Genomic DNA, 13818 nt, shown 5'->3' on the forward strand with positions numbered 1-13818 from the left:
ATTCATGGCAGATATAAGCCCTGAATAAATAGTGGCCATTGCCATCATTATTACATGTTTTCACGAGAGCTGATCTGTGACTTAAAATGAATGTCTAAACCAGAATATCTCTAATGTTCCAACTCAGATATAAGATTCTAAGATACTATGTCAAAGCAGAGATACCTATGATCAAGAATTGAGCTAGGAGTACTGGTAGTCAGTCTTAGATTTCTGTAAGAGTGAGGTAATATGGGACTTAAGTATTCTTGGAGCTGTCAGCCCTTGCAGGGCAGGTACCAATTTTTTTTATTTGGTGCCAAAATTAGCACAAATCCTGGCATATAATAGATTTCAATGTTTGTTAAATGAATGAGTATGTGAATAAATGGATGAGTAAATGAGTCAATGAATGGTTGAATGTGTGAGTGAATGAAATGAGGAATCCGATGGCCAGCCCAGTTTGCCAGGGAGGAGAATTCAAAAGATTTAGCAAGATTAGGTTAAGAAGCCCTTTCTATCACCTTAGTTAAATAGACTTTTGTCACCATTGTTGAAACCAAAGACACAGTATTCCTATAGATAATATAGACCATATTATCTGATCTCATTTATATGACACAAAACAGATTGAACAGGATTAATTCAATCACGTTTTATTAGATGTTTTATTAGATTAGATCCCCAAACTCTTGAGAGTCTATTGCAAAATTTTGCCTTAAGAAATTTCATGGCCTGATATAATTAGATAAAATCCATTCATATATCTATATGTCTATATTTAGCTTAGTGTTCTTTTTGTGAAATAAACAACTTTAATTTTATTTTAATTAGATAGAAGAGGGGTGCAATATCTTAGGAAAGACCTAATGTTACTTCCAAATACCTTCCAGGTGGACACTAGTAAAAGCTGGCTTCGCAACATGAGAATACTTACCCCACCTCCCACCCCTGCTCTGCCCTGCTCTTCTTGGACATACACTGATTGTTGCCTCTGACATTATGTCACTAATAAGGTGGTAATGAGTCCTTCTTCAAGCTCCCAAACTTTGTCATTTTGCAATGAAAATCCACATGAACAATGTAGTTAGTTGTCCATATTATTGATTTTCATGATAAACAATACAGATTAACATAAGGATTTAGTCCGTAAAGTCCATAATACTAATTAAAAAAGAGGTCTAAATGTGATTCCTAAAATAATTACATCAATATTTCATTATTTTTGTTGTGTATTGTCTCTGATACATATGCCTATTTTCCCCAAAGAGTTGCAGTTTATAAGAAATAATTGCAATATATATAGTTAATCCTACACATTTGCAGAATATAGGGAGAAATATTGTTAAAAACACATTTTTGCAGTTGTTTCTTGTTTAAAATATCCAGCAATATCTGATGATCTTGACTGCTAACTATGAGGATGTCAGGGATTGAGGTTGGATCTAAAACCGTGGTTAGATCTCTATTTCTTTGTGCATGTGTTCTGGATGCAATCCAACTTTATGAAAATTTATATCAAGTTAATCAATTGGTCCATATTTAGATGGACCTCTTTTCCCTGCCTTGCAGCAGAGGATAATTGAAGGTTGACCGTGATTTTTACAAACAGAAAACTTGACAAAGGATGAAAAGTATATATGCATTTATATAGAAATGGGTCATGGTGTCATTCTACTCCCAGGATCCAGACTGTCCCGGGTTTAACAGGCTCAGTCACACTCAATGGGAACTCTCTACTTTGCATGACTTTCCTGTAAGACTACTATTTCTCTAATAATAATAAAAAAATAACACTGGGGCAGAAAGGGTAGGGATGCAGCAGTGTCGACTTGCACGTTATTCACTCTCAACATGTTCTGTATGTATTGTTTTCTCTGTGCCTATATATCTTAGCTTGCTATTATCACTGGAATTCTCTCCTGGCCGAACTTTTTGCTGATTTTCCTGAAGAATGCATCACGCCAACCTGAGCAATCCTGACCATATGATGGCCACCCTGACTTCTCTTTCATTAGTTGCTGATTGTAGTAAATTGATGCTAAATTGGCTTGGCTGGCTTAAGCCTTCAAATAGTCAACACTGGCTATGTCTGTGACCTTGTCTTGGAAATTATATGGTCATAGGCTCCACGTTTCTGGAAATCCTCACATTTTTCTTAAGGGCAATTAGAGCCTCATAAATATGAACTATTTAGATCAACTTCCTGAGATATACATGTCAAGACAGAGGACACATTTTAATGACATGTATGTTTTTCTCCCCTTTATATTCTCTTTATATCTTCTGCTTCCTTCTTCATAGTCCCTTTATTTTATTTAACAGCTCCTTTGTTTCTTCATTTCTAATTGCTTTGTGAGTTTGGAATATTTCATGGGTTGGCAAACTATGGTCTGCAGGCAAAATCCAACCTGCACTGTTTTACTATAGCCTTTGAACTAAGAATGATACTTAAATTTTTTTAATGGTTGAAAAAAAATCAAAGGAATAATTTTTCATGACAAATAAAAACTGTACGAAATTCTAACTTCAGTGTCCAAAAATAATGTTTTTTTGGAACACAGACATGCTCATTCATTTAAGTGTTGTTGATGACTGCTTTTGAGTTTACAACAGCAGAACTGAGTAGCTGGGATGGAGACCACATGGTGCACAAAGCCTAACAGAGATCCCACCAGGCCCTTTACAGAAAATGGTTGGTGTTCCCTGGCACAAGTCATTAAAACCTCTGTGTCCAGCTACAAAGTAAAAAATAACAAAATTCTATAAAATTTCACAACAAGGTTGATTAACCATAAATATTAACTAATAACTGCTTTGCCACATATCAGGTATTTCAGTTAGGGGGCTCTTTAAATCTGTTTTGCCTTCTATGAAATGATGGAAATAATCTTACCTCCCTTGTAGAATGAGATAATGCATAATGGACCTGACACATAGTGCCAATAAATGCAACATTCTAAAATTTATTTTAAGTAATTGTTGCTCCTTAGGAACTGGTCCATATGCAAACAAGCCAGACCATTGGAGATCATATATACTTTCAGACCTATAAGGAGCCTAGAGCATTCAAGACTCTTCTCTAGGATTTCACAAGAGGAGATGCACAAAGAAGGCTGATGTGGTTGAGCAAGCATTTCTCAGTGAAATAGAAGCAGTCACACCCAGAAGCAAAACACCTCACTCCAAATCTAGGGTTTCATATCCCTGTGTTGTCTCCTGAATTTAGTTATCAGAGACACTCCAACTTTGGTCCATTTATGGCTCCTCCATCCCAGAATTCAGCTCTGGTGGCAGCCAAGATCTGGCTCTCACTTAGATGCAAACTTTTCTTCTGTAGTTTTCAAGCAGGTGGCCCTTTGCAAATGGGCGTATTTTCCCTTCGACATTATCTTTATGTATGCAGTTTTGGCAGATTTTAAGTTTGTCTCTCTCTCTTCTCCCCGACCCCTGCATCTCTCTCTTACATATGCACACACACACACACACACAACACACTAGTATACACTCACTAGTATGGAAATATTGGCTCAGGGTGAAACTCTGCTTATGTACTGTTTAAAGTAAGGAAAGAACTTCACATATTGTATTTCCACTTGGCCTCCTTGATCATCTCATTATCACTCACCATCAGATAGGTCCAGGCTGCCGCTTTGATTCTGAGCTACTAGGAGATGAAATTGTGCCAGCATTTCTCCATAAGTATTGGTATTTCACATACCTTTCACTGTTAGCCTTGATGGTTTTATGGTGTGAAATGAAATAGTTTTGACATACTTTTCATTCTCAATACTCTCTTCAAATAAAGGTGAGAATGAGCATGGATTGCCAAGTAACTATGAAAATGTACCCATCCAGGGCTGAGCTGTGGCCCCTCTCTGAGCTAAGCACAGAATAGCTGAGTCATAGAAAAGGCTGTGTTTTGGTTTCCTGGCTGCTCATAAACAAATACCATACAATGGGTTAGCTTAACAACAGGAATTTATTGGCTCAAGGTTTCAGAGACTAGAAGGCTTGCATCCTCTCATGGTCGGTATCTTCTGGCTGGCTGGCAATCTTTGGGATTCCTTGGCTTTCCTGTCACATGGCAATGCACATAGCAGCATCTTCTCCTTTCTTTTCTGGGTTCTGTTGACTTCCAGCTTCCGGCTGCTCCCCATGGCTTCTATCTCCACCTGACTTTCACTTTGCTTACAAAGGACTCCAGCAAAATGGACTAAAGCCCAACCTGATTCAGCTGGGCCACACCTTATCTGAACAAATATCTTGAAGAGATCTTATTCACAAGGGGTCCATGCCCATCAGAATGCAGACCAAGACCAAGAACATGCCCAAACTAGGATACACAATTCAATCCGCCAGTTCTCGGCCGTCTAGTATGCCAAATATCTATTTCTGTCCTATGTAGGAGCACTGAGTTTTTAGTGTATTTAGGACATGATCCTACTGTGGAGGGCATTCTGGACAATTCATTTTTCCTGGAGATGTTTACTCTTCAAGGCAGCGTTGTCAGCATTTTTCTCTTATGGTTGCTCCACTTCCACAGCGTTAAGTCCTGACCTTTGTGCTCATGGGTGGTCCCAGGTCCCTGATGTATTAGAGGTCCGTGGGCTTTTTCTAATGACTCCACATAAATGTTATACTAAGAATCGAGAGAGAATCGGAACAGGAAAGGGAAAGCAATGGCTAATAGCAGGACTAAGTGGTGAGGCATCTTCCCACTGAATCAGAAGAAATATCGCAAATGGGAGAAATCCTGGGGTTCATTCTTCTAGCTAACAAAATAAGCCCTTTTATCCTCCAGGACTATCCAGCGTATTTTTAATGCCTACAAATTGCCACTTTCTATCTCCCGTGTTCCTAATATTTTCCTTTTCAAATTATCTCTGGGAGACTCCTACTGGTTCTGTGTAAAGGGCACTTCCTCCCCCCTATCTTAGGAGTTGTACAATAGTAACATCAAGTGCCCTTCTCAGAGTATTTATTTTTCATCACTGTTATGTATGCAGTGCTCAGCAAGGGAAATGATACTGGAGTGAAAGTTGCTGGTGAGCAAAGTAAAAAGTTGGATGCATGATATCATTTATTATATTAATGAAGTCAACATTTTTAGTGGTAGAGATTGAAGAGCCAAATGAGTGAAATCATATGTCTAAGACTGTGGATTCCCTGAAGTATCACAGACACATCCTTATTTCAGTGACATGCTACCTGTCCATAGAATCAACATGTGAGTTCAAATGGTGAAATGTGAACTGGACATTTTAAGGTAACAGCAAATAGCAAGAGACAATAACTAGACAAAATTGACAATTGCAAGTTAGGCTCAACGAATCTGTCCAGTGAGGTATAATCTTCATCTCAGAGAAGCAATTGGAAATGTCATCTTAATCATCAAAAGTTGTCAGGCCTTTAGAAGTTAATCTCATACCAAAACAAAACAGAACAACCTCTTCCCTGAGCTATAGTTGCAAAAGAGCTATGATGGGAACTAATTAAAATAAAAGGAGTTATATAAACCTTCTTACTCTTTGGAACTATAACTGAAGATTGAGTTCATGGCTTGTGATAAGTATGAAATTCTGAGATCTCTGGTTAAAGAGAAATTAGAGTACAGCAGTCAGCTGAGTAACCCCACTGTAGTTCTTAATAAAAATCTGCTTCTGAACCAATGAGCTTGCTTATTCTAATTATTTCATATCAGTCAGATCATACAGTATTTGTTCTTTGGGTCTGGATTATTTCACACCACATGTCTTCAAGGTTCATCTTTGTTGTTAAATGCATCATAACTTCACTCCTTTTTACGGCTGAATAATATTCCATCATGTGTATATATCACATTTTGTTTATGTATTCATTGTTTTTTGGATACTTGGGCTGCTTCCATCTTTTGGCGGTTGTGAATAATGTTGCTATGGACATTGGTGTGCAAATATCTGTTCAAGTCCCTGCTTTCAATTCTTTTGGTATATACCTAGAAATGGGAATGCTGGGTTATATGGTAATACTATACTTAATTTTCTAAGGAACTGTCAAATTGTCTTCCACAGTGGCTGCACCATTTTACATTCCCACTAGCAATGAATGAGCATTCCTATTCCTCCATATTCTCTCTTACATTTGTAAGTTTCCATTTTTTTTATAGGATCAATTCTAGTGGGTGTGAGATGGTACCTCATTGTGGTTTTGATTTGAATTTACCTAATGGCTAATGATGTTGAGCATCTTTTCATGTGATTTTTAGCCACTTGATTTTCCTCTTTGCAAAAATGTCTATTCAAGTATTTTGTCCATTTTTTATTTGGATTGTTTGTCTTTTTATTGCTGAGTTGTGGGATTTCTTTGCATATTCTAGAAAGTAAACCTTTATTGGATATGTGGTTTCCAAATGTTTTCTTCCATTGTGCAAGCTGTCTCTTTACTTTCATGATAAAGTACTCTGATGCACAAAAATTTTAAATTTTGATGAAGTCTCATTTATCTATTTTTTCCTTTGTTGCTTGTGCTTTGGGTATATAGTCTGAGAAACCATTGCCTAACACAAAGACCTCAAGATGTTTCCCTATGTTTTCATCTATGAGTTTTATAGTTCTGGCTCCTATATTTAGGTCTTTTATCCATTTTGAGTTGATTTTTGTATGAGTTGTAAAGTAGGGGGTCCACATTTATTCTTCTGCAAATGTACATCCAGTTTTTTCAGCACCTTTGTTGAAGAGACAATTCTTTCTCAATTGGGTGTTCTTTGACCCGATGTCAAAAATTAGTTCATCATAAATGTGAGGGTTGATTTCTGAGCTCTCAATTTGATTCCATTGATCTAAATGTCTGTCCATGTGCAAGTACCATGCTGTTTGGATTACTATGGCTTTTGTGAGTCCTCCAAATATCATATGATCTCACTGATATGAAATAATTAGAACAAACAAGCTCATAAAGTCAGAATCTAGAATCTAGATTACCAGGGGATGGGGTGGGGATAGGATATTGGGAAGTAAGGCTTCAAATGTGTAGAGTTTCTATTTTTTTGGTAATGGATGGTGGTGATGGTAGCACAACATTGTGAATATAATCAGCAGCATTGTATTATCTATATGAATGTGATTAAAAGGGGGACATTTTAGGTTGCATATATTACTAGAATAAAAATTTTTTTAAAAAATCCATGAAACTGCACAACACAAATAGTGAACCCAACATTAAACCATGGACTACGGTTAATAGTACAATTATAAAAATGTGCTTTCAACAGCAGCAACAAATGTACCACACCAATGCAAGGTGTTATTAACAGAGTAGTATAGGAATCCTGTATTTTTTTTTTTTTTTTTGAATTTTTCTGTAAACCCACAACTTCTCTAATAAAAAAGAAACAATCTGAGTTGGCAATTCTCATAAAACCTTCCCTCTGCCTCATGGCCTTGCTCTGAAAATCAGAGCTGGAAAGATGGGAAGTCTGAGAGATCTTTGCACTTAGCTTATTATCTAAGCTAAAACTCCCCAGAAAGCATCACTCATAGGAACCTGTTCAGTTTCCATTTGAATTTTTCCAGAGTCTGAGGGTTTACCATTGCCTATGACACTTTATTCTCAGACTAATGGAGAGAATAACTGTTGGAAAGCGGTGAAGTTGAAACCTACCTCCCTCTTTTTTACCCACTAGTCCCTATTCTATCTTTCTGAACCAAGTTCATTTGTTGCCTGACAGTCCTCCAAACATTGGTTGCCAACTGTAACATGCCAAATCATACTTTCACCAAGCTGTTCCAACTATTTTTTTATATGAAGAATCCTTCATCATTGAGGGGACACACCTAGATCACTAACTGTGGCTTTAAAAATGTTTCCAAGGACTGTACCCAGGAGTCTTGATGTGAGCTGTTTGGTGCATATTTTAGTGCTACTATAACTTCCTTTGATCTTTGTTCAGGCTAAAATTGTGCTAGCCTTTTTGTCACTCATGACACACTGTTGTCTAGAAATGAGCTTGAAGGTAAGCTAAGAGGTCCATATCTTTGTCACCTGAACAACTGTTAATATAGCTCTCTACACCATCCTGCATTTTTGAAATTTATCTTTTTACCCAAAATTTGTAACATATTGTCTAGCACACAGTAGGGACTATATAAATGTTCTTCAAAATGTCACAAGGCCCTAGGATAGCCATGTTGGTTCTTTGGAAGTCTTTCCATTTTCTTTGGGTAGTCTACTGGGAACAATTATTGCTTTTATTTTCAGAAATCATTGTGGGTTTTTTGTTGTTTTGTTTTTGTTTTTTCAAAGACTACTTAGAATTTTTTTGAAGTCTGGGGTAATATTTCTTAGATTTTCAATAACATTTGCTCCCTTATGAGATATGGTCATCTCCACACTACCAATAAATAGTTCCTCTGATTGCTCCTTCCACTTTTTTGGGTGAAGAAATTCTCACTAATGCAAGTCAATGATTTTAGCAAAACACATCTTTTAGCAGATTGGGTATTTGAAGGCTCCCATTTTGGAAGATAACAGAGTTTTTAATGTTCTAAGTTGCCTTTGGGCAATATTTATACCATTCAAGAATCAAGTGGTTTCTAACACACTCACACAATACCTTTACTATACAGTCTTGACTAAAATACATTTCACTATCTCTGCCCTTCTAATTCTCAATGTAAGTCTACACCTTCATGATATACATTGCCCCTTTCTAATCCTACTATGCATTTCTTTGGCATAATCTTTACCCTTGCATGGCATGTTTTTATTTCAAACATGAATTACATTCCATATTCATGATACCTGCATATCCATCCCTAGCATGAGAAGTTGACATTCTTGGTGCTTATTGTGGTAGGCATATAAAATTGCCCCCACAAACACATCCACATCCTAATCCCCAGAATCTGTTACTTTAGGTAGCAAAAGGACTTTACAGATGTGATTAAGTTACGGGCATTGAGGTGGAAAGATTATCCTGAACTATCTGGGTGGGCCCAATTTAAACATGTGGATCCTTAAAAGTGAAGACAATTCTCCAGCTCCAGAGAGATGTAACATTGCTGGCTCTGAAGACGGTGATGGGGTGCCAAAAGTCAAGGTATGCAGGCATCTCTAGAAGCTGAGAAATGCAAAGAAACGATTTTCCCTTAGATCCTCATAAAGGAACACAGCCCAGTGAGACCTCTGCCCCATTTCTAACTACAGAACTGTAAGAAAATAAATTTACATTTTTTCAGCCATTAAGTTGTGGTAACTTGTTAGAACAGCAATATGAGAGTAATCGAGATATTGTGTATGCTCTGGGAGGCAGAACATCTAAGCTGTGAAGCATTGTTCCCCAAATGCTCTCTTATTCTCCTGAGAATGACTATTGTCTTTTTAACTCTGTGATTTGCCACAGTATCTGTTTTTACAGTCTTATCAGGGCATTTTCCCATATTCCACTCAAATTTAATTAAAAACCATCTTGATCAGGCCATTGAACCATTTTTTTTCTTGTTCTTGGTAATATACATTCTGGTCTCTTCCAGGAGCCCATATTCTGATAGAATAGGCCATGGTCCAGCAGCTGAGTCTCAGTCTTCCCTTTGCTATGCGTCCTTAGTTCTTGATTTCCTACCTGCCCTGTTATCTTCCAAAATCATTTATACTGCTAAATATTTGGCTCCACCCCCCCCCAATAATCAGACTATACTTTCTTTTCAAGTTACCATTAATATTACATAAATTAGGTAACCATTTAATTTAATAAACATTGTAGGATATTTCAGTGTATCCTATACACATCCTCCGGGAAAACATTGTATCTCCTCATTAGACTCACTAATTTTACATGTGACTATTTCTATTCTCCCACCCAAAATTTCACAAACCTCCACAATGTCCAATCTTCTTGGTGCTGTTAGCAAGTGTTTCATTACCTCCCACCACATGTTAACTCGGTATTTTATGTGAAGCATGGAAAGCTGCTTCCTCTTTAGAAGATTTAGCTTTCCTCTCTGGGACTTGGTTCATGCCTCTTTTCTGGTTTCACAGGGCACGTATTAAAAAAAAAAAAATTTCTCAACATCTCATTCTTCTACTGGGTAGCCTTGATGCTGATTTCAATTCTGCCATGCCTTCTTGAAATCTTTTTATTTCCATTTTCTTTCCTGGATTGTTCCATGCTGGTCTAAAGACCATTCACTCTGTTGGTTTTCAAGTCTTTCACCTTTTCTATCAAAGAGACCAGCTCACACTCATAAAGTGCACAATTGGTGATCCCCTCAGGCAGAAAGTTCGCTGATATGCCTGGAGTTCTCCAATTTCCCCAGCTGAAGCCACACAATTGCTTTTGGGGATGGATTTACTGCATCCTCTAGAATCAGCCCTGTCTCTAATTAAGGGGTTTTTCAGAAGCTCGAGTTAACAGTTTGATAATTGAATGGTGACTAATCTTGCTATAAATTCTTCAATAACATTGTATAATAATTTTGGAACATTGATTCTTGCCTAATTCTTTGGCCCATCGACATCTGTTTGGAATTCAGTAATAATAATTGAGTGCTCTCTAGGTACCATGAGATCTACATTCACTATTTTCCTTGAATATGCACAATTCTTATATGCATTAGGTCCTATTATTACCTCCATTTTTAGATGGAAAAAAAAAAGAACCCTGAGTCCAAGTAATTTCCTCTATGTTTGTAGATAATAAGAGGTGGAGGTGGGATTCAAACACAGGTATGACTCCAGAGCCTATGTGCATATTCACTTTGTTATACTTCCACTTATAGGTGGCAAGTGACAATGTCAGTAACTAATCCCTTTCTTTATTTCCTGCCTGCAAACCCAAGTCCTTGGTTTGCAGTGCCACATTGCTCCTCTTCCCAGTGTCCTGGAGGACTGGAGCCATGCCTGGATCCCTAGGACTCTTTTGTGTTACCTACTGCAAGTCCTCCCTGTCTATTCTCAGTTCATTGTAGTCAATGCCACTGCCAGCCACTGTTTTTCATCTTGGTGTTGGCTTCATTTGCCAGGTTATTATCACTGCCACCAGGATGCGGTCACGTCATTGATGGGTTCAACTCAGCATAAGCAGAAGTGTGTGTGTGTGTGTGTGTGTGTGTGTGCGCGCGCGCGCGCGCGCACATATGTATAGAGGGCATTTTTGACTTGAGGTGCATTTATGGTACATTCATGTATGTTTGGACACAGGGGTGCTATGAAGATGATTTAGCAATGTACCAGCATCAAACAATCTGCATGGATACCTGTTCTAACACTAGAGTGGTTGCTGGAGGCACCCCACTCTGATTGGTGTTACCCTTTAGTTACCGGATCTTGGGAGTGGTCTAAGAGATCCCAGGGAGAGTACCTGGAGATACTGGGCCAGAGGTCATTTACTAACTAGTACAGAAGGATTTCTATATTTTAATACATACTATTAGCTCATGCAGGTGGTTCTGAAGGAAGGAAAGAATATTTCAGAGTGAGAAAAATCTAATGTGTGCCCCAAGCTGTGTTTAAAATATGTTAAATTTACAGCAGTTCCAGTCTCATCCCCTCCAAATCCTTCCTTAAAATGACAGCCTAAATAATTTTTCTAAAATGAAATCTGATCCTTTCATTCCTCTGATTAAAGCCACATGATGGATTACATATCACCTCCATATGTTGCTCCTCATGTCCCCTCCCTGAAGAGATGAAACTCCTTAGCTTGGCATTAAAGAAACCACATCATTTTGTCCCTGTTTGTGTTTTGCCAATCTCTTCTCTCCTTACACACACACACACACACCTTTATCTCCCAATCATATTAAAACTACTTGATATTTCTGAAATATGGTGCATTAGCTCATGCACCTTTGCTCAAAAAGTTTCATCCTCAAAATCTCCTACCAGTCCTTCAGTAGGAGTACTATATGACCTCTTCTACAAAGATCTACTTCTCCATCTGGGCTTTCCCAACAGCATGTACATACTCTTTCTTAGTTCTGCTTACCTCATAATTGTTGGGTTACCTGTCAACCTTTCACTCCAGATTGTGAACTCAAGTCCACAGAAGCTCTTTCTCTTCATCTTTGCATTCTTTAGTCTTAGCCCAACACCTAACTCAACAAATAAATACTCAACAAATATTCAAGAGAATGAATGAATTTACTGCCATAATCTCATTGAAACACATAATAAGTATATGAGGTGCTGGAGGGTGAGGCACAGGGTTCTGTGATTTGCATTATCACATAGCCCTTATGTGGTAGGGCTAAGCTTAAGTCTAGTCTTCTGGTTCCAAAAGGGAAAATATGATGACATTTCATCTTTATATAATACTCCAATGATTAATATAGAAATATTAGGGTAAACCAGTTTTGGATGTCCCATAAGGCTAGATCAGTTTACTTTCTTCTCCAAAGCATCACTCCGATTACATTCCATGAATCCACTGATTGGGTCCTGCTGCATCAGGAAGATGCATGAATCTTTCTGCAACTATGAAGTCTTTTCACACCTGTATCTTGAGTCTTGGTGCTGGTTTCAGCCCTTATTATGTCTGTCTCTCCTTCCCTCCTCCTGACTGATGACCTGTTTGGGCCTTGACATCCAGATGTTCCAAGAACCCTTTGAATCCTGGCTCCTCACTTAGTTCTTGAATCCACCACCTTATCTCGACCTCTAAAGATGAGTGCTTTCTGGAAAACTACAGTGTGTAGGGAGTCTAAACCTCTACCTTGTCCAAAGCAGATGTGCCTTGTAACTATCTGACAGTCTTTGATGCTCCCTCACAGCAAGGCTGGAGGCCCTCAACCCCCAGTTCTTGTGTCTCACTTCCACCTTCCCTAAGCAATGACAAATTTCCCCACCTATAATCATGGTTCGTTGCTGTGCACAGCATTTGTATGACAACAAATTTCACTCTGCCTTTACCTGATGTAGAAGTGTAGCTGCCAGATAACTGTAAGTTCCACAAGTAGCAGATACAGCATTTTATATAGCCCTGTTAGAAATTGGCCCTAGACAGTTCCTGCATGCTAACAGTTTTTCAAGTGAGAAGTAAGCAGAAAGAACTCTAGAGCCATGCTGTCCAATCTAGCCAAACTTTTCAATATGGCTAGTCCTAAATGAGATGTTCCATAAGTGTAAAACGTGCATCCTATTTCAAAGACAGTATAAAATATGTAAAATATTTCCTTAATGATTTTGATATTAATTATATGGTTGAAACAATAACATTTCAGATGTTTTCAGTTGAATAAAGTAAGTTGTTAAATTAATTTTTATCTCTTTTTACTTGTTAAATGTGTATAACAGAACATTTAAAATGACATATGTGGCTTGCATTATTTTCTATTGGACTGCACTGCTCTAGAGGAGTGTCTCTTGGTTCTATAATATTAGTAAGTTGACCATCTATAGACAGATTGGAAAGTTAGTGCAGAATTAAAAAGCAAAAAGGTTATGAATGACAGAAGCAAGCTTCTGCCCAGATCTGTTAATTTCCATTCCCTGCAAACATCGACATGCTACTTGCCTTGACAAGCTTTTAAGAAGGCCTGCTAATCTGCAGAGAAATTATGCTGAACCAAATGGCATCTGTCTAAGGCTCACTGCACAGTGCCTAACCTCAGAGGCTTAAAATCAATATTGATTTTCTTCATTTGTTTTACCCTGGCATTTAAATATCCCTTCGATTTATTACCTTTAGGTTTTTGGTTAAGATTCAGTGATAGGCATGATAGCAAGGGTTGTAATAAGTTATGTAGATACCATTTAATTTATGAACTCTGGAGCTCCAGGGTAGCTTTCAGTTAAGACATATATTAACCACATACACATCACCCTTCATTTTGTGGTGAGCATTTCCAAGCTGGCTCCCTA

The 13818-nt window shown here is 37.9% G+C and overlaps 1 protein-coding gene across 8 annotated transcripts in view; it reads right to left on the bottom strand.

Annotated features, from left to right (window-relative positions):
* The window catches only part of NTNG1 (netrin G1), a 377727-nt gene that overhangs the window by 33611 nt on the left and 330298 nt on the right, over positions 1-13818 (bottom strand). The gene's annotated exons all lie outside the window — the stretch shown is intronic.

The sequence above is a fragment of the Choloepus didactylus genome, chromosome 2, assembly GCF_015220235.1.
Source record: "Choloepus didactylus isolate mChoDid1 chromosome 2, mChoDid1.pri, whole genome shotgun sequence".
NCBI lineage: Eukaryota > Metazoa > Chordata > Mammalia > Pilosa > Megalonychidae > Choloepus > Choloepus didactylus.